Genomic DNA, 22,747 nt, shown 5'->3' with positions numbered 1-22,747 from the left:
ATGAGCTGCTACCGATGCTAACCGTGTCGAGTCACGCTCGACATCCGAGTGCAAAAGGTTAAACTAGGATGTTTCTACTGTCTCCAGAACAAGACTCATTTTTCTACCACCTCTCCACATTTCATACAATTATTCTTTTTCTCTATACTGGGAATTTTTATTTGGCAACAGAAACTAAATTTCATAGCAATGGAAAGACAGGAAAAGTCCTTAGTTATTTCAATGAAATAATTGCATGGACTACTGATCAACTGCTCTGCTTAAGACTTCAGAGATCAGAGTGTTCCAGTCAAGATGGCAGAGCAGGTAAGCACGGTGCTCGCCTCCTCCCATGACCACATCAACTTACAACTCAGTTATACAACAGTCAACCTGGCGACCCACCTGAAGACTAGCTGAACTCCTACAGCTAAGGATAAGATCGAGAAATACGAACCCCACACCAGGCTCCCTAAACCAGGACATCAGTGCTGGGAAGAGAAGTCCCCATGGCAGCTGGCTTGGTGAAAATAGGTGGTAATTCAGTCCCACCCTGGTGAGATGGAGGGTTGCAGGAAACCCAGACATTCTCCTAGAAAGCCTGCACACAGACTCCATCACTCACAAGCACTCATCCGAAGCACCCGGAAAGGAACAGCAGCTCGAAAGGCATCAAGACATATGGGGAGAAACTGAGTTGTGTGGCTTCAGGGTGGGGGCCATTATTGTCCCTGTGTTGAGCACTCTCCCATGCAGCCTGCAGGGACAGACATGAACCAAATCTGAATCTGCATTAACCCAGTCACTACCACTCACCCAACCCTGATGACTCCCTGAGACTCAGCTCCACCCAATGCACACACTGAGCTTGGCTCTTTCAGTGGATGTGCCTCATGGGCAGACATGGCTCATGCTGCAAGCTTTCTTAAAATCTCTCCTCCAAGATCTGCAGGACCCAAGAAGGCAGTGACTGGCCTCAGTGTGCACACCTGTGCCTTTTGCTGAGTGGCCCCAGGCCTGGCCTGGATGGCAGCTAGCCTCAAGTCATGGCGTGGCTTCTCCCATGAGTCTCCTGGCTCAGTACAGGCATTTGCCAACCGGGGATCACTTGTAGCTCCTACCAGGTGGCCCTTGGCTGGGCATGGGTAGTGACTGACCTCTGCCTATACTGGAGCCTCTCTCAAGAAGCTCCAGAAACAACACACGTGATGGCCGACCTCAGATCACAACAGAGTACCACTCCATTAGCTCCACAAAAGGCACATCCAAAGGGTGGTCTTAGAAGGCACCAGGAGCCCTGCTGGGGTGAATCAGCCCTCACTGTTGTCATTACCAGTCTTCAGAGCTAGTTACCCTGAGAGCTCTGAGGAGCAAACAACAATCAAGGTTGAACTACAACAGGAGGCTACACACAACCCACACAAGGGACAGTGCCACCAGGCACCAAAAGAAAACCTCTTATATAAGGCCACCCTGACAGAACTGGTAAATGTAGCAGATCTTTCTAATACATAGAAACAAACACAGAGGAGCAGCCAAAATGAGGAGACAAAGAAGCATATCCCGTATTAAAGAACAGGAGAAAACTACAGAAAAAGAAATAAGCAAAATGGAGGTAAGCAATCTACCAGATGCAGAGTCCAAAACACTGGTTATAAGGATGCTCAATGAACTTTGGGGGAAGAATAGATCAACTGAGTAAGAACTTCAACAAAGAGAGGGTAAACATAAGAAAAATATACACCATAGAAACCATAAAACTAACCACTTAGAAATGAAGACTATAATAACTGAAATGAAGAATACACTAGAAGGAATCAATAACAGTTTAGATGAAACTGAGGATTGAATCAGTGATTTGAAAGGCAAGATAGTGGAAAACAACCAATCAAAATATCAAAAAGAAAAAACCCAGAAGTAAAACATTCTGCAGAATAGCAATATAATAGCTTTACTGTAGAAATATATTGAATATACGAATCAGCCAGCCACCTTAGGAAACAATAGATAAATAGATATAGATGATATAGATATAGATATAGATATAGGTATAGATATAGATTGGTTGCAGAAAGGAGAGAGAAGGAGAGAGAGAGAGAGAGAGAGAGAGAGAGAGAGAGAGAGAGAGAGAGAGAGAGACATCAATGGTGAGAATCATTGATTGGCTACCTCCTGCATGCCCCCTACTAGGGATGGAGCCTGCAACCCAGGCATGTGCCCTAACCAGGAATCAAACCATGACCTCCTGGTTCATGGGTGGATGCTCAACCACCGAGCCACATCCATTGGGCTATGGACTTTTTTATTTTTTTTTTAATGACTCAGAGGGCAAGAACACAGAGCAAGAGCTTGGCGCTTAGTCTGCGGTTTTTTCCTAATAGGCAGTGTGCATGAAAGACCTCTGTAAACAATGGATGCTAGACTCAAGTTATGAAATTGAACCCAATTAAACACAAGGAGTACTTCTTGGCAGACATACATTTTCTCAGGATTAACATATGAAACCTTATATTTTAAAATACTTAAACCCTATTTTGATCTATGAAATGCATATATATATATAAATATATATATATATATAAATGCAGAATGTAGTAGAAAAAGAAGACATATGATTTACGACCTCTAGGAACTTGCCTTCTTAGAGAACCCTGAGGTTTCATGAGATTGTGTTTCAAACTGTGAAAGAGTAATCTGACCCGACAGACTACAGATGTTTTTTTAGGGGAGTTGTGAGTGTGAGATGAATTCAGAAAAAAAATGGGGAAGGACGCATATCTATGGATATATTTTAAAATCAAAAAACATTGCTGCTCTCTCTTCAATTTACTGTTAAATGAATTTTCACCTTGTTCTCCAACACATCAAAAGCTCATCAGGTATTATTTAAAGCAAGCTTGGCACATCACTACCACCATCACTTGGGTAAAAGGTTGAAACAATCATTTAAAATCTTTCAAAAACCTTTGCCTTTATTGACCATTTCCCATGAAGCTACATCCAGACCACAGTCCCTGGCCAATGAAAAAGTTAAAATAATTTACTCTCATGTTCTTCTCTCATGCCTAGGTGCCTGCGATGACCTCCCGACATTTACGTCTATGAAACTAAAGGGTGATCCTGCACCCCATTATGCTCCCGGGAACATGGTAGAATATGAGTGTCTCCCAGGATACAAGCGTCTTGTTCCTATTCTTCCCACCTCTGCTGTTTGTCAGCCTGATAACACATGGACCCCTCTCCAGGAGGCTTGTACAAGTGAGTTCGCAACACTTTTCTTTTTGTTCCTTAGACGTTCTCACACATTGTAGGCTCTGCCTGTCACTACTGTGAGGATGGTTATCTCGTGGGAAAAGATATTGTAGGTAGCCCTGTTTTTGGAAACTTCCCTGGAATCTCCTCCTTGGCAATTGGTTGTGAGGGGATATGTGAATTTTAAATCTGGGCTTTTGATAGTTAAGGAAAGAAAATATTTCCATGAGTTCAAAAGAGCAGTGTCCAAGTTTGATTCAAGTCTGTATTGCAATCGGTATAAAACAACACATTTGGCATTTTTCTTTCAGGGAAATCATGTCCACCGCTAGCAGATGTTCAAAATGCCCAAGTATTTTACACACATGGAACTTTTCAATTTGGTTCACAGACTCATTATACTTGTAATGAGGGGTAAGTAAGGTGCTCCATTAGAGGACTAATGTAAATGTTACTAATCTTATTTTGGGGTGTTTTCTTAAGCATTCCTATAGTGTTGACTTCTTGCTTTCTGTGTGACAAGTTACACTGATAGCTAATGTATTCTTTGGCTTTTTATGGAGACAAAAGATATGTAATGAATAGAAAGAAATTTAAATGAAAAGAAAACAAAATAGCATAACACTTACTATATATAATAATGCTATTGTTAGCATTAAAAATATAGTAATCGTGGTGACTTTATCCTTAACAACAAAGTGTACCCTGTTTAAAATGGCCCACCGTGAGAGTTGAAAGAGGGTTTGTAGAAATGGAAGGTAGAATTGCCAAGCAAAAGTAATCTAACCTTCAGATAACGCTGTCAGGTGTTTCCAGACAAAATTGACCTGGGTAGCCAGTTTCTTAGGTGAAAAACCTTATTTTTGAGACTGCTACAATGGAGGGAAAGTCTCAAAAACAAGTGCTGAGCACTTAACTGGAGGCTTTTTCTATAGGGCTCTTTTAATAGTGTATATTTGAGATATTGGAAATTTATTTTAAAATGTGCATTTAGAGGATAAATGTAATACACTATAAAAATGCAATGGGCCCTGGCTGGTTTGGCTCAGTGGATAGATTGTCAGCCTGCAGACTGAAGGGTCCCGGGTTCGATTCTGGTCAAGGACACATGCCCTGGTTGTGGGCTTAATCCCCAATGTGGGGCCTGCAGGAGGCAGCCGATCAATGATTCTCTTTCATCATTGATATTTATATCTCTCTCTCTCCCTCTCCTTTCCTCTCTGAAATAAATAAAAATTAAAGAAAAAATTACTGACAAAGAGGGACTTACTTCTCTCATTGTGCTGTTTGTGTTCTATATGCTTTTAAGCTTTGAGTGGGGTGGGAGGGGTCACTCCCTTTTTGCATTAGAGTTTTCTTTTGTGTTTAGCTAATTTTTATAATGAAATGTTAAAATTTCTTCCTCATTCCCTTTTATGTATTTTCTATAGTGATTTTGTCTGTGGTTCCCATTGGGGTTGCTTTTAACATCCTAAAGTTATAACACTCCTATTTTAATTTATACCAATTTAAATTCAATAAATTACAAAAAAAGAATCCTTTACAGCTCCATCTCCACCCTTTTTGGGTGTTAATATCATACTAACTTCTACACTAATAATTGAAATACTGACTTCTACACTATTGTTTTATTTTCTTTTAAAATATTACTCTCAGATAGCACATGTAAATAAAAAAATCTCAATACAATCCCATTGTTACAATAATATAGATTTTATAATTGTCCACATATTTACCTTTAGTGAAATGTTTATTTATCCATACCAGTTCAAGTTTCTAGTGTCTTCTAATTTTACCTTTCAGGACTGTCTCCTTTGAGCATTTTTTAAAAAATATATATTTTATTGATTTTTTACAGAGAGGAAGGGAGACGGATAGAGAGTAAGAAACATCGATGAGAGAGAAACGAGAGAGAAACATCGATCAGCTGCCTCCTGCACACTCCCCACTGGGTATGTGCCCACAACCAAGGTACATGCCCTTGACCGGAATCGAACCTGGGACCTTTCAGTCTGCAGGTTGATGCTCTATCCACTGAGCCAAACCAGCCAGGGCCCGAGCATTTATTTTTTATTTTTTATTTTTGCAGGCCAGGTATAGTAGTGAAAAATCCATTCTGCTTTTATTTCTGGGAAAGTTTTAATATCTCCCCCATTTTGAAGCACAGTTTTACTGTATGGGGGACTTTTGGTTGACAGTTTGCTTTTTTTTTTTTTTTTTTTTTTATCACTTTGAGTCTGTGGGTTCATTATTCTGGCCTCTGAGTTTCTCATGAGAAATATGCTGATTATCTTATTTAGGATCCCTTGTACTTGGTGATTCTCTTCTCACAGCTTTCAAGATCTCTTATCAGTGGCTTTTGAAAGTTTGATTATTAGGGGTCTTAGTGTGCATCTTTTTGAATTCATATTACTTGGCGTGTGTTGTGCTTCGGGAGTTTTTATATACCTGTCTTTCATCAGCTTTGGGAAGTTTCAGCCATCATTTCTTCCAAGATCCTTTCTGCCCCCCTCTCTTTGTCTTCTCCTTCTAAGAGTCCCATTGTGTATATATATTGGTCTGCTTCTGGGTGTCCCACAGGCCCCAAAGCTCCCGTAGGTCTGTTCACGCCCATCTTTTTTCACTCTGCTCCTCAAACTCAGTAACTTCCATAGTCATATCTTCTCATTTGAGGATTCTGTCTTCTGCCTGCTCAAAACGGCCTTTGATTTTTCTAGTGAATTTTTCTTTGCATTTGTTATTCTTTATTTTGTGTGTGTGTGTGTGTGTGTGTGTGTGTGTGTGTGTGTGTGTGTCACTATTTATCCCTCTTATACTTTCTTTCACCTCTACCTGCTGTGGGAGTGGGGTGGGTAGCTGCCACTGTGCTAAGAGCTGAAATTGACCAATATCCGTGCAATTTATTTTTCCGTGTTTCCTGGAAGTTGCAAGCCTCCAGAGTTCCAAAAACAGTGGCATTGGGCAGATTCTAGCAGTGAAATTGTTGTCTAGTTGGGGAGACAGAGTAGCAGTGCTTCCTACTGTGCCATCACCCCCAAATTCTCTCTTAACACATTTTAATACAGGGTCGATAGTGAGTCGTGGGGACAGTCGCCTGGAAGCAGTTCCAGGCAGTTCCAATGTCTATTTTGTAATTTGATCAAATGAAAATATCTAGTCAATAATTAGAGAGAGCCTGCTAGATACTTTGAGGAGTACCAAAGGTTAAGATGTAGACTGTTCTCAAAGAAGTTGTCGCTTTACTGAGAAGCCCATTATATACAGAGAGGTGTTAAAGGGAAATAGTAAATGCGAGTACCAAAGACATAGACTTATTCAAGATTATCCTAAAGAGAGTCCAGAAGAAGGAGGTGGTACTCTGTGACTTTAAATCATCAGAGATTTCATCAAGTAGGAATATTTCTGAGCTATTCCTAGGAAGGTATTCCGACCTGAAAAATATTCATAACACCACAACTTACCTACTGCATTCACCGTGTTCCAGATGCAAACTCATCTACTACTTGAAACAACCCCACAGAACATATACTATTATTCTTTATCTAAATGCAGAAATTGAGAAAGAGAAACATTATGGGACTTGCCCAACACAAATAACAATTCGGTTGTGGAGCTGGGACTCAACTCCAGTCAAGTAAGATCGAGGGACAGATCTCTCTCTGTTCATTCTTGTCCTGACTGAGCAGAATGGCATGAGCAAGGGCGGAGAAGTGAATGTTGATGTAATTTCCAGGTATAACAAAGAGGCCAGGCTCTTTGATAAATTTACTTAGACATTTTGCTCTAGGCCAATACATGTTCACACCCAGAATTTCTCTCTTTCAGTACACTGCAGATTTGGTTAGCACATTCAGTACATGCCACTTAGAACGTTTCTCCCTGAAACTACTGCAGTACAGTAAAAAAACAAAACATACAAAACTTGTTTTCATTGTGATGTGTTCTTGTTAAGAGATAAAGAAGACAGTAATCTTTTCTTTTCTCATTTAGTTATAAGTTAATTGGAGTAAACATTCTATATTGTAATCTGTCTGGAAATGATGTGCAGTGGAGTGATAGCCCCCCACAGTGTGAAAGTAAGTATATTCTCTCTTTAGAATTTAAAGAAGTAGTTCTCAAATTATTTGGCCTGGTGACCCCTTTATGCTGTTAAATTAACAAATACCCCATGGAGATCTTCTGCAGATGTGTTAGGTCTATTGATATTCATTATATTGGCATTTAAACAGACGTTTTAAAAATAATTACATATTAACCCATTTTAAAAAACAGTAAGCTCAATACATATGAACAAATGCAACATATGTTTTTCATAAAATAAAAAATTTTCAAAGCAAAGAGTGAAGATAGTGGCATTGTTTTACTTTTTTTTTCAAAAAATTTTTGTATGTGGCTTAAAAGTTAGCCTGAAAATTCATTCTATTGCATTATTAAACACTCTGAAACCACCAGAAAATTTCACTATACACTCTTAAGGATGAAACTGGGGGAAAAAAATAATATCTTGGTATTGCTAAATATTACTAAATACTACTATAAATCATTGATTTAGGAATAGATATATTTATAAAGTATAAAGAATTTTTCAACTAGCCCTGAGTTTTAGTTTAATCATAAGTATATTTTCTCACTAAGTTACCAGTTCACTAATTATGAGAACAAACTAATCATGGCCTTTCGGAAAAATATAGGTATTTAACATAGGTAACTTACATAACTTTTTTTTTTAAGAAAATTACTTTTATTCTAAAGTTCATTGCACATTACTCCCTAGCCAGTTTGGCTCAGTGGATAGACATCGGCCTGCAGACTGAAGGGTACCCAGTTCAATTGTGGTAAAGGACACACTCCTGGGTTGCAAGCTCAATCCCCAATAGGGGGCATGCAGGAGGCAGCCAATCAATGTTTCTCTCTCATCATTGATCTGTCTATCTATCTCCTTCTCTCTTCCTCTCAGAAATCAATAAAAATATATTTAAGAAAATAAAAGTTCATTGCACATTAGTATTTTGATTTGGGATAATACATTTTCTTGTAGAAACTTACTTCTAGATGGATATTGGATTCACAACTAGATTGTAGGTATCATATATTAATGACTGAAGACAGTTCACAGGACATTACAAATAACTGTCTTCATCCTTCACCTTTTCTTTTGCCTTCCATGTCTTCTTTTTTCTCTCCTTTTAAGAGATTTTGTGTCAACCACCTAGAAAAATATAAAATGGAAAATGCACCAAGAGTCTCAAAGATACATTTGAATATAATCAAGTAGTAATTTATAGTCCTAATTCTTTGAATGGACCAGATGAATATTCACTTATTGGAGGGAGCAGGCTTCTGTGTATAAAATATGGAGTAGTGACTCTCCTCAGTGTAAATGTAAAAATAATTCCATTTTGGGGGGAACACCCTGTATACAATGGAATATTATTTAGCCATGAAATGAGTGAATTCTAACCATTTTCAACAACATGGGTGGAGCTAGAGGGCATTATCCTAAGTGAAATAAGAGGAAGACAAATACCATAGGATTTCACTTATACGTGGAATCTAAAATTATGAAATAAACAATCAAAATAAACTTACAGATACAGAGAAAAACTGAAGGTTGCCAGATGGAATGGGGGTTAGATAGGAGGCTGGGTGACAAAGGCAGAGGAATGAAGAAATACAAATCGGTAGTTACAAAACAGTCCTAGGTGTGTGAAGTACACGGGGAATATAGTCAAGAATATTGTAGTACCTGTGCATGGTGCCCGGCTATATAAATGTCTAACCACCATACCGTCTACCTAAAACTAACATAACATTGAAAGTCAACTGTAATTGAAAAATATCCTGCTGTTTATCCTACAGATGCACACACACACACACACACACACACACACACACACACACACACACACCTCCCCCCTCCCGCAGCCCCCAAGATGATTAGTATCAAAAGTTTGTTTGAACTGACTCAGAACTTGCATCTGGTAGTCAGACCTTTCTCAAAACTTGCAGTAGAAAAAAAAAATGTTAAGAGACCGATAAATTATGACAGTTTGTTTTTAGCTGGCAAAAAAAAATTGTTACACTTCTCTCAGTCTGTTTACTGAAATCAAAATGCACAAATCAAACATTTCCTGTAAACAATTAACATCCTGCCTTTCATTCCTTGTCTCTCTGTTCGGGGTGGAAATGATGGCTTTGCACTAGTTTTTCTCTCCTGTGTTAAAGCAGCTTTTCAGTAACTCTGAAATTTCTTCACTTCTCAGTGATTACATGTGATAATCCAGTACTCGAGAATGGAAGACTGGTGTCAGGACATGAAAACACGTATCACTACAAAGCAAAGGTTGAATTTGAATGCCTGGAGGGTTTTGACCTTCAAGGTAGCAGTACAGTTTTCTGTGGAACTAACGGTAATTGGGAGCCTCAGATGCCAACATGTATTCAAGGTACAAAGGGTATCTTTTTCCTTCTTGTTTGTTTTTAAATATTTTATTTCTTTAACATTAAAAAAAGTCAGTGATACAGAATAATGGGAAAGAAGCCATTTTAGTAATTAACTCTGTCTTGTATTCATTTCCATGACAGAGGTATGACATCCAGTGTACGAAGAATTCTGCTTTGTTATTTTATATGTTTCCATAGGGTCTTAGCACATTCTGTAAACCACACAGGTGTGTAAGTTTCTGTTGTTTGGTATGTTTATGTGTAAAAATATATAGCTATATATTTTCAGGGTAGATTTCATAGGTTCCTAGCACATTCTATACATCATATGTATAATGTGTAAATATTTATTCATACATATAAAATATATAACAACCATTTTTCAGAATAAGTTTCATAGGTTCTTAGCACATTCTGTATATCACACAGGTGTATAATTTCTATTGTTTGGCTTATTAAAGTATAAAATATATAGCAACCATTTTTCAGAGTAAATTGAATGATTGGAATTTATACCTAAGTCAAGAAAAAATCATAATTTTATACAAATGGAAATAAAGCAATAATGCCCAAACATTTTCTCCAACCTAGATTATTTCTTTATCCAGTGTTGACTCCTCTCAGTACAAAATCTACAATTTCCCATTTCTCAGGTTTAGTAATTTCCTGCTTATCTTTTCAAAATTCTTTAAATATTGGTGATTTTTAAAAAATATTTCGTATTTCTGGTGATTTTACACTTGTCATTTTTAGTAATGAAGGAAGAAGTACATACTTACAGCTATTTTAGTTGTTATACTTAGTGCCATCGTCAGCACATACACAGTTATGTGAACTTGGCAAGTTGTGTAAAGTTTAAATGTACTTACTCATATGTAATGTCTTCCTTCCTGGGTGATAAAACAGTTAAAATGGGATGTATTCAAAGCATTTAGCACAACACCTGTCATATAGGAAGCTCTTAAAGGAAACTCATAGATTTACAGCATCACTCCCATCAGTATTCGGGAATTGGAAGGTCTGTGGCTTCTGTTTTTTTAATGTGTCTTTTTTATGTGTCATCAACTTCGCTATTTCATTCATTTAAAAAGTGATCTGGTGACACCTGTACAGGGTATCTTACTAGTAGGGGACTGTTTCATTTCCCGAACTGCAACCATTTACATTTTCCCACTTAACTGGAAAATTTCAAAAATTTCTGCTGTCTCCAGAACAAGACCCATGTTCCTATTGCTCCCACCTCTCCTCACCTCATACAATTACTGTTTTTCTCCTTACCGGGAACTTTTAATTTGACAACAAAAATACATTTCATAACTGAAAGGCAGAATGAAATGGAGGACTTCTTGCATGGACTACTCATCAGCTGCTCTGCTTAAGACTTGCGAGATTACTTTCAGATGGTGGAAGGAATTGTCTTCCTGATTTCAGTCCTGCTGTCTCTGGCTACCCACTGGTTGAAGTAGAAACAAGAGGAATTACAGTAGTCACCATTTATCTGTGGTTTTGCTTTCTGCTATTTTCGTTACCTGCAACTGTGGTCCAAAATATTAAATGGAAAATTCCCAGGATAAACAATTCATTCGTTTTAAAATACTTGCCATTCTTAGTAGCATGATGACATTTCATGCTAGCCCACTCTGTCCCATCTGGGATGTGAATCATTCCTTGGCCCACTGTATCCAACTCACTTCATCTCATCACTGTAGGCAGAAGGGAAAGTATAGTACAATGATATATTTTGAGGATGAGAGACCACATTCACGTAACTTTTAATATAAGGTATTGTTATATTTGTTTTATTTTGTTATTAGTTATTGTTGTTAATCTCTTACTGTGCCTAATTTACAAATTAAACTTTTTATAGTTATGTATGTGTAGGGGCCAACATTATATATATATATATTGGTAGTATCTCGTATTCCAAGTATCGACTGGGGGTCTTGGGACATATCCCCCATAGATATGGGGAAACTACCGTAGTGTGTGAAGAGTATTAGCTTGGGCTGATCTCGCTCAGAGTCCTAGTTTGGCTCTGATTACTCAATTACATTATTTCCATGGGTTTTAGTTTCGTGTCATTTAATGAGGGTTTTGAATTCAAACTCTAATACTAGCTTCTAATTTGTTTCTATATTTCCTGTTGTCTTAATATTTTAAAGGATCCAGGGGAATTATGCATGCTAACATGGTAATTAGAACACCTTTTTATAACTCCTGTGTATCTGGTAACTGGTAGCCTCCTTGAGAACCTTAGTTGAGTGTTGTGAGGTTTCAGGGAGAAAGAGGTGGGTTTTTTTGGTGGACTGGTACATTAAAATTGCATGTGAAGTTTATATTCATCGACCCATCGTGTTTACTCACAGGGTCCTACTGGGTACGTGCACGGTGGGATAGCAGGTTTATAAATATGCTCTTTTGATGGAGTTGACCATAAAAATGTATAAAGGATTTCAAAACAGTGATATAATTTAGTGTCTCCAATAGGAGATAATTAAATAGGAGGAAATTTTATAAAGCTGATAAACAGCAGGAATCTTTTCTTAAATATCAAAAACTCTCAATTATTTTTATCATCAGTTACAGAAAGACTTTACAAAAAAAGGAACACTAGCAACATACAATGTGATAAGGTAGATGTAATTGTGCAAATATGAAAAAATGTCCATGAAATACTAAGTGGAAAAGAAGGAAACTTAAAAATTATGTATTATGGTATTACTTGGATGTTAATTTTTTAAAAAGATATACAGGTTTACTCTGAAGATGTTATTTTTATGATTTATTATTAAACTTCTAAGATTTATGTTATAAAATACAAAGCTCCAGTAAACATTCTTATGCAAACGTTTTTATGTATTTAGGTGACTTCCCAGAGGTAGAATTTCAAAGTTTAGAAAGTAAGTGTATTTTTCATTTTGAGAAATAATCTTTTAAAATAATTTTAAAAATCAAATTAAATGATTAATTTTATACTGATAAATCTGGTGAATAGAATCAAATTTATCTTTCCAGATGTCAATCCTGCTTATTCAACCACGCCTCCACAGACAAGTTTTCTAGGTTCGGTAACTCTTTATCTTACTTATATTCTTAAGAAATTCATAAGGTGATGGGTGAAAAAAAAAATGATGTCACGTATCAATTTGCATTTCTTTAATCAATGAAATGAAACTTTTTTGGTCTATATTTATTTATTTATGTTCTAAAATATTTTCTTGTTTATTTATCAGAACTCATTATAAATTAAAGTCTTTTTGACATGAAGTGAACATTATTTTCTAGGTTTCTTTTCATTGCCTTATTTTTAATAGCCATTTTTTTATTTTTTATTTTTTTATTATCTAAAGTTTTGTCTCCTTTTTCCCCAATTGACCACCCCCCCCCAGCCATTCCCACCCCGGGCAAGCCCCCACTGCCCCAGTGTTTGTATCCATTGGTTATGCTAATATACATGCATGCAAGTCCTTTGGTTGTTAATAGCCATTTTTTAAAAGATTTTATACAGTTTGATATATATTGCATTTTTGTACATTTTCATTGCATAAGTAGCATACAGCTTAATTTGGAGAATTTCAAATATTATAAAAGTATACAGAGTAAAAGATAGTTTCCTCTTTTTCTAGTTCATTACCTGAGTTAATCACATAATAGTTTAGGTGTCTTTTCATCTATTTCTATACATCAATATCCTTATATGTGCAATTATACATATTTTGGTATTTTTTTTCCAGAAATGGCATCATGCTATTTATATTTTTCTAAAACTTGCACATTTTACACATATTGTCTTAGATTGGGGGTGTGTTTAGATTTATTCCTATCCTTTGGGTGATTACTTTGGTATATGCCAAATTTTATTTAACTATTTTCCTATCAGTGGTCATTTATATGTGCAGAAGTTTTACATTAATTGGATTTATTGACTTTTTCTCCTCCAAGGGCTGTGAGTGTTGTGTTTTTATTATAAAATCTGTAGGCCTTCCCCACGCTCAGATTACAAACACTTCAGCCATGTGTTCTGATTGCATTCTTTTTTTTTCCTTTTTTAATTTTTCTATTGATTAAGGTATTACATGTGTCCATATCCCCCATTGCTCCCCCACCCCACTCCCATACATGCCCTCACCGCCCCTCCTCCCCCAGTGTCTTGCGTCCATTGGTTATGCTTATATGCAGGCATACAAGTCCTTCGATTGATTCTTACCTCCCTCTCCCCTTCCCAGCCTTCCCGCTGTGATTTGACATTCTTTTCTATGCTTCTCTGCCTCTGTATCTATCTTTTTGTTCATCAGGTTATAATGTTCTTTATCATCCATAAATAAGTGAGATCATGTCTGATTGCATTCTTTGCATTAAATTGTTGGCACATCTGAAATTCATTATGGTATATGGATTGATAGGGTTCCTTTACACTCCACCCACTGTCATGTTTTGTCTGCTCTCCTACTGTTTGAAGTGTCAGTTTTATCATACACTAAATTCATAAGTGTTCTAGTTATGTTCCAGTTTTATCATACACTAAATTCATAAGTGTTCTAGTTGTCTCTGTTCCCTTGAATTCTGCCCATGCCTTTGCCAGTACCAAATAATGTTTTCTCACTGTAGTACTATCTGTTAAAATATCTGTCACAACAGTTTCAGAAACGTTTGGACTCTATGTTCATTTTTGTAGAGCAACTTTTATTTTACTTTTTACCATTTTAACCATTTTTTACCATTTTAACCGTAGTGTTAAGAGTATTACCTTGGGCTGATCTCGCTCAGATTCCTAGTTTGGCTCTGATTACTCAATTACATTATTTCCATGGGTTTTAGTTTCCTGTCATTTAAGAGGGTTTTGAACTCAAACTCTAATACTGGCTTCTAATTTGTTTAGAAGGTACATTTCGATGGTATTAAGTACATTCACATTGTCGTGCAACCATTACTACTCTATCTCCAAAACTTTTTCATCATCTCAAATGGAAACATTATACCTGTTAAACAATAACCCTCTATTCATCCTCCCCCCAGCCCTGATAAGCACTGTTTAATATTCTGTCTATGAATTTGACTATTCTAGGTACCACATTAAAGTGGAATCACTTCTGGCTGATTTCACTTAGTATATGAGGATTTTCTGTAAATGGTTTTTATTATGTTGCAATTTCCTTTAATTGCAGATGAGATTCTAGATCATTTATTAAGTCTTCCTATGTTTTGTTTTTAAGTAGGGTCACATTGAATCCACAGGTTAATTTTATTTTTTTATTGATCAGCATAGACATATAGGTTTCAGGTGTGGGTTTCTATACAAGATCTGTATATTATACCGTGCATCCATCACCCAAAGTCAAAGTCAAATCTTCTCTGTCACCTTTATTGAGACCCGCTTCCCCCCCTCCCACCCCCCCTCACCCCCCAGTAGATGGTGCTGAATCGCAAGATTTTTTTTTTTTTTTACTTTTTGCAATCTTTATTTGTAAGATTTATACTTGGTCCATTGCTGGATCACTGCCTACCACAGTGATATATTTGATGTATCTGCCAGGGCAAAAGCTTGCCATAAAATATCTGTTCTGCATATTTTTTTGTTGTTGTTGGTTTATTTATTTATTTTTTAAATTTCTTTATTGATTAAGGTGTTACATATGTATCCTTATTTCTCCATTACCCCCCCCTATCCTCTCCACTCATGCCCTCACCCCCCTGGTGTCTGTGTCCATTGGTTAGGCTTATATGCATCCATACAAGTCCTTTGGTTGATCTCTCCCCTTTCCCCCCACTCCCCTACCTTCCCTCTAAGGTTTGATGGTCTGATCGATGTTTCTCTGTCTCTGGATCTGTTTTTGTTCAACTGGAGAGCATTATGCTAAGTGAAATAAGCCAGTCAGAGAAAGAGAAATATCACATGATCTCACTCATTTATGGAATATATTGAACAACATAAACTGATGAACAAAAACAGAATCGCAAGATTTCACCTCTGTGATCTCCCAGTCTTGAACCTCCGTGGCTTCTGTAAGACAGTACAGCTGTGCTGCTTGGGCTGGGGTTTGTTTTGCCTTCACCACAGTGGCAACCCCTGACCTCTTTGGGGGCCCATCCCAAGCAACCCTTTTAGGGTGCAGCCACAGAGGGATACAGGGATTCTACTGCATCAGCTCTTGGTTTACAGATAATATGCTCCTGGACCCAACTCCAAGGGCAAAGGGAGGTGAGTTTTGGGAATCCAAGTGGCATGAGGGCTCTGTGGTTCTGTTTCTTTGTCTGAAACACCAGCGCCTGGCCTGACAGTGGGGAGCCGCAGGGCAGAACCCTGTCACGGGCTAATTTTAATAATATGCTAATGATAACTACTAATGATAAATTTGCTTGCTCTTCCAAGAATATTGTTCTAGGAAATATTAATGGATAGGAAGAAGAATGCTGATGATGTTGTATATAAATTTATAATACTTCATACTACTTTTAATGAAAAAAACCTTAAGGTAACTTATAAAAGAAAAATAAAATTGTAAGAGGTTTTATTTTTACAAAGGTTTTATTGTCTTTACTTTTTTAACTTCTGGTTTTTTTTTTCTAGAGCAATCCACTCCAAGTAGTACACCACCACCTAAAGACAATAAGGAATACGGTATTATTTTGATGACTCTGCATTATGTGGCCTTAGAGTTCTACATGAAAATGTCATATTTCAATAGTCTATAGTTAGAGAAGGAACAATCTGTCTCAAATGAGTGATAATTGACATTAGTACTTATTTCAATGTTGCAGATACTATGACAAATGTAAGCAGTAGTATGTAGACACATGTAGTTAACACCGTTTTTAAAAGATGCCTCAAATTAGGATTCCTAATAGGGTGAGGTCACTTTTTCAATTGCTATGTTTATATGTAGGTTAAAATTTATAGAACATAACTTGCTTTTTATGTGATCGTGTTATTTTGTGATGGTAATTTATAGATTAATTTTTTCCTATTCATACATGTATATCCAAGCCTTAAATACTATAAGTTGGGTTTGTTTTTTTTCTACAACTGGCTGGTGCATCACACTTTATGTAGACCAGGCGTCCTCAAACTACGGCCCGCGGGCCACATGCGGGTGTTTTTGCTGTTGTTTTTTTTTTTTTTTACTTCAAAATAAGATATGTGCAGTGTGCATAGGAATTTGTTCATAGGTTTTTTTAAACTATAGTCCGGCCCTCCAATGGTCTGAGGGACAGTGAACTGGCCCTCTGTTTAAAAAGTTTGAGGACCCCTGATGTAGACTCACAAGGTTCACACAACATATGTTAAAGTATCCGATAAAGTATAGTTGTACCATGAATGAAATATAAATATTTCTAGGTGAGTAAAATGAAAAAAATATTGCTTTTATTTACATTAGATGTGTTTAGTAAGGTTAACCTTTTCATGAAATGCACCTTCGGCTTGTTAGGTTCTCCCCTGAACACTGTGGTCCAACTGTCATTGTATCAGTAAATCCATTGCCATCTCAAGATGTTCAGCAGTTGATAATTTTTTATAAAAATGAAAAGAGTAAAAGAAAACATAATATTGTATGCTTTGACTTATAGAAATTTAATAAAAACTCTGGCAGCTTAGAAGCAGAGATACTACTAACATTACCAAGAATTAAGATGTGGATAATAAAAAATGTATGTTTAAGTTTCTAAGCATAATTTTTACCCATGTGCCCTGGTGTTTCATTTACATTCTTAGAATCTCCTTAATAATTGTGACTATATCATACTGTTCCTTTGGAGAAAGATATAAGGAGGGGTTGATGACAAGATAAAGTATTGTTTGTGAAGACTGCAGATAACATCTATGTGACAGAATAAGATAGCTTCATTATGACTTATTCCACAGACCAGCTTTTGGTGGAAAAAATATATATATATATGTAAATTCAATCCCTGATAATACCATAAGAAATGGTATACTAACTATGGAACTAAACCAACTAGAATGAGATGACATCTTTTTAAAACAAATTTTCTCTAGTATAATGAACACTACGTGTTCCAATAATAACCTTTACTAAATACCCTAGTGTGTTGGCTACGGCACGAAACAGTGTTGGGCCCTAAGCCTGGGGTCCACTTAGAAGGGCTCGGTGATCAAAATGAGCTGGAGGCATCAGCAGTCACACTGAACTAGACTGATGAACATTTTCTTTGCTGTAGTTGGTAGATGGTCTGACCGAAATTTAAATGTAGCAACTATCTGGAGACGCACAGGTGCTCAATTACCTTCACCCTGGTTTCATTTATTCCTCAGGTGGAGGGTTCATTGCTCTGGTGGTTCTTCAGCAAGTAAGTGTCTCTGACCTGGACACCACTTAAAATATCACTGTGGAAAAGTGCATTTTTAAAAATGACTTCCCAGTTACTACAGTTTTTATCGCTTCAAATTAAGTAAACCAGTCTATATGGCATACTACTTTATTCTGGTGATTTTTGTATTTTTCTATATTCCATATTTTCATTTAATAACAAATCCTATATAGCACATCTTTTTTTAAAAAATATGATTAGTCATGTGAGTTTTCATCCCAAATATGCTTTGAGTAATATTCTAAATTAAGCAAGAACTCTTGTCTGGCTTACTGCGGACTCTGATTCCAGGGAATTGCATTTAGACAGTGAAGAGTCCAGATAGAAGATGAATGTATATGCACTTAATAAAATAATATTTCTGCCCACTGAAATGTAGACAACATTCATTCCTTCTGCTGGGTTAGAACTTGGTATCCGTTTTTAGGGTTACATGTCACTTGTTTTCTGATTTCTTGTAGCTCTTGGCGTTGCAGTAGTTGGCACCGGTGTGTACAGATATCTTCACATCAGCCAAAGAGAGTAAATTAAACGTATTTCTTGAACATATTGGTGCTTCTCACTCTTCTTTTAAAAATATGTTTTTATTGACTTCACAGAGAGGAAGGGAGAGGAAAAGAGGGATAGAAACATTAATGATAAGAGAGATTCATCAACTGGCTGCCTCCTGCATGCCCCACACTGGGGAATGAGTCCGAAACCCAGGCATGTGCCCTAACCAGGAATCGAACTATGACCTCCTGGTTCATGGTTCGACGCTCAACCACTGAGCCACACCGGCTGGGCAGTGCTTCTCACTCTTGACATACTTTTGTGAAGCTTTTGATTGCACTCTGTATTGTATGCTGCCTTTTTAAAAAAAATGTGTCTACATTAGTGTGCTGTCAGAATTGCATTTCTTGCTAAGAATATTTTCAGCTGCTTTTAATGTCATTGGAACAAGACTAATCTAAGCAGAATTGCTTTAGCTCCGGGGTCGGCAAACTGCGGCTTGCGAGCCACATGAGGCTCTTTGGCCCCTTGAGTGTGGCTCTTCCACAAAATACCACGGCCTGGGCGAGTCTATTTTGAAGTGGCATTAGAAGAAGTTTAAGTTTAAAAAATGTGGCTCTCAAAAGAAATTTCAATCATTGTACTGTTGATATTTGGCTCTGTTGACTAATGAGTTTGCTGACCACTGCTTTAGCTATTATGACTGTAAGAAAAATTTGTGGGGTTTGAAGTTTAAGTTCTGCAGAGAATCATGGATCTTTATGGAACCTACAACCTAAAATGATTTAACTGCCAACGATATCATTCAGAATTGAAGGAAAGATAAAGAGTTTCCTGAACAAGCAAAAACTAAAGGAGTTCATCACCATTAAAGCAGCTTTATAAGAAATGGTAAGGGAAGGGAAGGCCATGACTAGAAATAAGAAAATATGACAAAGGAAGAAATCATATGTAATGACAAATATTTAACAAATGCAGCAAATCAGACATTTTAAAGACATTTAAAAAGTTCAAACAATCAAAAGGCAAAAAAGTACCAAATTCAACTCAAATTTTAAAGAGTAGTTAGGAGATACACAAAATGAAAAGATATAAAATACGACATCAAAAACATAAAGCATAGGTATGGGAGTAAAAGTATAGTATTTTTTAGACTATATTAAAATGTAAATGCCTATCCATTTTTAATGGATTGCTATATAGAGATCAGCAATTTTAAATCAGTGTGCCACAATAATTTTTTTAAAACTTGCAATACCTGACTATTTAGTCAGGGACACTGACCTCTTTTCCCTTAGATTGTCAAATAAAGAAATGACAATAGACAATAGAACAATAGCCACCTGGTGTAAATGAATCAAAATTATATCTCATTTTTTGTCAGGCCAGCAAAAAAAATTTTTTTTTTTTGGTGTGCTGCAGCATTTTAGTGATTAGTTTGTGTGCCATGAGGTGAAAAAAGTGATATAGTAGTACATGAACCTCATTATAGCCACAAACCAAAACCTATAAAGACACACGAAGAATAAAGAGAAATTAACCCAAGTAAAACAATAAAGAAAACCAGCAAACCACAAGGGCAGGAATCAAAAGAAGAAAAAAACAAAACAGAGAACTACAAAAGCATCAACAACAAAGTGACAATTAGGACACACTTATTGATAACTTTAAATATAACTGGATTAAATACTCTAATAAAGAGGTATAGGGTGGCTGAATTGATTTAAAAGCATGACCCATCTATATGCTGCTTACAAAACACTCACTTTACAAATTGAAAGTAAAGGGAAAGGATATTGCATGAAAATAGAAACAAAAAGAAAGCTGTCATATCAGACAAAATACAAGAGAGTGTAAAAAGAGACAAAAGGGACATTACATAAATATAAAATTTCAATAGTGAAGAGGCTATAACAATTGTAAATATTTACACACCCAACAAAAGAACCCCTAAATATATAGAGCAAGTATTAATGGACATAAAGGGAGAAACACACAGTGATACAATAATAGTGAGGGGATCTTAATATCCCACTCACTTCAATGGAGACATCATCCAGACCAAAAATTAAGTAAGGAAATTCCCTTTAAAATGTCACATTAGACCATATTGACTTCATAGACATTCATTGAACATTTTATCCAAAAGCTGCAGAATTCATATTTTTAAAAGTTCATAAGGCACATTCTCCATGATATTCCATATATTAGGCCACAAAATAAGCCTCAGTAAATTCAACAAGATTGAATTCATTTTAAGCACCTTTTCTGACCACAGTGGCATACAACTAGCAATCAAGTACAGAAAGAAAATTCAAAATGAACATAAATATGTGGAAACTAAACAACATGCTACTAAACAACCATGGACCAAAAAAGGAAATCAAAAGTACCTTGAGAAAAATAAAAATGAAACACAACTTTTCAAAAGGTATGGGATGGAGCAAAAGCAGTTCTAAGAGGAAAAGTTCATAGTCATAGAGGCCTCAAGAACCAAGATACATTGCAAATAAACAATCTAGCTTTACATCTAAAGGAATTAGATAAAAAGAACAAACAAAACATAAAATAAACAGAAGAAATGAAATAATAAAGATCAGAGTGGGGATAAATGAAAAGAGAAATTTTTAAAAAGACAATAGAAAACATCAATGCAAGCTAGTTCTATGGAAAGATAAAGAGAACTGAAAAATCTTTAGCCAAACTCATCAAGGAAAAAGAGAGAACCCAAATTAAAAAAAAAATTATAAATGAAATAGACGTTACAGTGGACACCACAGAAATACAAAGAATCATTAAAAAAATTCTACAATTACTTGCCAACAAATTCCACAATTTAGAAGAAATTGATAACATTCTACATGCATATAGCTTTCAAAGACTGAACCAGAAAAATAATCCAGCAGACTAATTACTAACAATGAAACTAAAGCAGTGGGCTCAATAGAGTAATGTTTACTTGTCCTTTTATCAGACTATCTGCTCCCTCTCCCCTCCAGCAGCTGTTTTATAAAGGCAACGCCAAGGGTCATTTAGAGTCTGTTTTGTCCTCTTACAAATCTGTCAGTTACATTGATATTTTTACACTGCACGCTGCATAGGATTCCCATAAATTTCTTAATACAATTGCTACACACTTAGCGTTTATATTTTTTGAAAATTCTACATCTTTGCTCACAGCTTTGATGATTTCTTTGGGATAAACGCTAAACAGGAATGGTGTAAAAGCCATGTCCATTTTAAAACCTTTAACATACAACAGTTATATAAAAACTAAAAATTTGAGGATATTGCTACTCCCAATACATTTAGTCAAAATTGCTGACATTCTGATTTTTTGCCAACTAAGGAACAAAATGTCAGCTCCTTTAATATGCTCTTTAATATCCCTCATGGTACTCTTTTTAAAAACTACTCTTACAGGTTTACTCACAACTCTACACGTAAATCTTGCTCATTCTTAATGCTCCAGAATTGAGATGGTTTCCCCACAAAAGTTCTCCCTCTTATCACTTCCTACTCATCCCACCAATCATGGCATTGACCACATCCAGGAATTTGACACTTAATATACCTGTGTATTTTTCATGTTATGTGTATTTTATTTTCAATAGAATGTTTAGTTCCAAAATAGCAGGGGCCCTATAGGTTGAGACCCAATATCCTTAATGGCACAGTGTTTAATAACTTCCTTTCCCTGGGGTCCTGTCAAGGGAATAGGGGCAGAGGCATTTACATTGGGGTTTGGGGCCCAATGCAGTGGCCAAATCATCTTGGTGATTTTGAAACCCAGCAGGCCTTGAAAGGATTCAATAGCAGAATTCAACCACGCAAATCGCAAGTATTGTCCCTAATTATGCCAGATTAATGGCAAATTTGGACAAGGGCCCTGGCTCTGTTATCTGCAGAACGGGGGGATGTCCACCTGTGGAAGAGGGGGATCCCTTTTTCCACGTGGTGTTTAGGGTCCCGTCCTTATGATATCTAGACAAAAAATTTTCTGAGACTTGAACTGGGAAAGGCATAATGATGACTGGGGCCAGCTCTTGTTGTCTCTCCACCCTTCCTGAGTGGAGTGCTAATTGCCTGTTTAGGATCTTGGAGGTGAACCACCATTTCCAGCAAACCTTGGAGATGCTTCAGGGCAGGTTGAAGAATGGTCAGCTCCACCAGTGCGCAGGCTGACCCTGAGCTGCTAGCTGACCCAGTTGGGTTAGACCTTGGCCAGGCCACGCCCCATTCCCTCCAGGGC

At 36.7% G+C, this 22,747-nt stretch overlaps 1 pseudogene; it reads left to right on the top strand.

Moving 5' to 3' along the window:
- LOC103304229 (membrane cofactor protein-like) overlaps positions 1-18,482 on the top strand; it is a 31,120-nt pseudogene extending 12,638 nt beyond the window's left edge.
- Positions 18,483-22,747: the final 4,265 nt, after the last annotated feature.

This window comes from Eptesicus fuscus, chromosome 22 (genome assembly GCF_027574615.1).
Source record: "Eptesicus fuscus isolate TK198812 chromosome 22, DD_ASM_mEF_20220401, whole genome shotgun sequence".
NCBI lineage: Eukaryota > Metazoa > Chordata > Mammalia > Chiroptera > Vespertilionidae > Eptesicus > Eptesicus fuscus.
Note: the sequence above shows the minus strand (reverse complement) of the source record. Positions and strands in the feature narration are given on the sequence as shown.